Source organism: Propithecus coquereli, unplaced genomic scaffold (assembly GCF_000956105.1).
Source record: "Propithecus coquereli isolate 6110/MARCELLA unplaced genomic scaffold, Pcoq_1.0 Scaffold13, whole genome shotgun sequence".
Lineage (NCBI taxonomy): Eukaryota > Metazoa > Chordata > Mammalia > Primates > Indriidae > Propithecus > Propithecus coquereli.
The window spans coordinates 3,123,106-3,124,370 of NW_012137191.1; the positions used below are offsets into that span (position 1 = coordinate 3,123,106).

General features: G+C 34.7%; 1 protein-coding gene across 1 annotated transcript in view; it reads left to right on the forward strand.

Annotated features, from left to right (window-relative positions):
* The window catches only part of DBX2 (developing brain homeobox 2), a 68,235-nt gene that overhangs the window by 66,481 nt on the left and 489 nt on the right, over positions 1-1,265 (forward strand). The gene's annotated exons all lie outside the window — the stretch shown is intronic.

Sequence of the window (1,265 nt, forward strand, 5' to 3'; positions counted from 1 at the left end):
TTTTTATAAAATTTTATTTCTGGTAACAATTTACTTAGTTAATCCAGAAATTTTTACTCCAGATCCAAGAAAAGTTGTTTCACTTTGAAGGAAATGAAGCAGAAACAGGAAATGATGTGGTTTTGAATTAAGCCGTTACTAATCTGTGGACAAGAAACATTATTAGAAGTTCATTATGTGGCATTTTGTTAGTAAGTGAGGAATCATGGTGACTTCTAATTTGCTTAACTTCTCATCTATAGCCTTTGAGGATTTAGTGTTTAGAAAAGGTAATATTTCAGAAGATAATGGTTTTAATCAACATCAGGAAATTATTTTTCATGAATGGAATTTGAATTGATGTATGTTAACCTCTGTCTTTATGATCTTTTACTTAAAAGTCATCTTAGAAGCTTGTCTCAGTGCCTCGTGAGGAGTGGGGACGGGGATCTGCTGACAACAATGTACATTTTAAAACCTGTCTTAAAGTGATTTATAATACAGCTTTTCTTTATATAATGTTAACCTCATTTACATTTATAGGGTGCTTTCTGTGTGCTAGAGATTGTGCTAAGCATTTAGGGATGATTAACTCCTTTACTCCTCACAGCAATAACCCTATGATGGAGACAGTATTACTATCAGGATTTCTGTGACCCAGACGAGGGAACTGAGGCGCAGAATATGGTTGGGGTAATCATCCAAGGTCATGAGGTTAATAAATGAGGTTTGGACCCTAGCAGTCAAGTTTCACATCTTACCAACCACGTGGGAAGGCATACCAATGTGGAATGTATTTATACCCAGCTTCGGGATGCATTGTTAAAGATATATTTTGGTGAGGCTTATTAAAGAAATTCACAAACACGTTATACTTTGCAATGTCTTACCTGGGGAATAATTTTCTCTTCATTGTTCTCTTTTCTATTAGATTTTGAAGTTTAGGGAAAGTAAGTAATTGCAAAAGCCTTCAACTATAAAGTCTCTATAGAGAATAGTCTCATAGGAGTGTTTTTAAGTGTGAAATGGAAATTTATTTTTTTATTACTCGCTGTTAAAAATCAAAGTGCTTATCTCTGGTCAATGTCGCCTGAGAATAACTTGAAAATCAAATGAGAGAAACCTGTGTCATGGCTCTCTGATTACCCACGTTGTAGAAATGGGCTAATTGGGTCTTAAATGATCCTTCAGGGTTTCACCTGGGAGCTCTCCATAAGATTGACCTGATACTTGAGTATACAAATCAATCTTTTAATTGTCTTCCACTTTGAAATATCTTAAAGCTT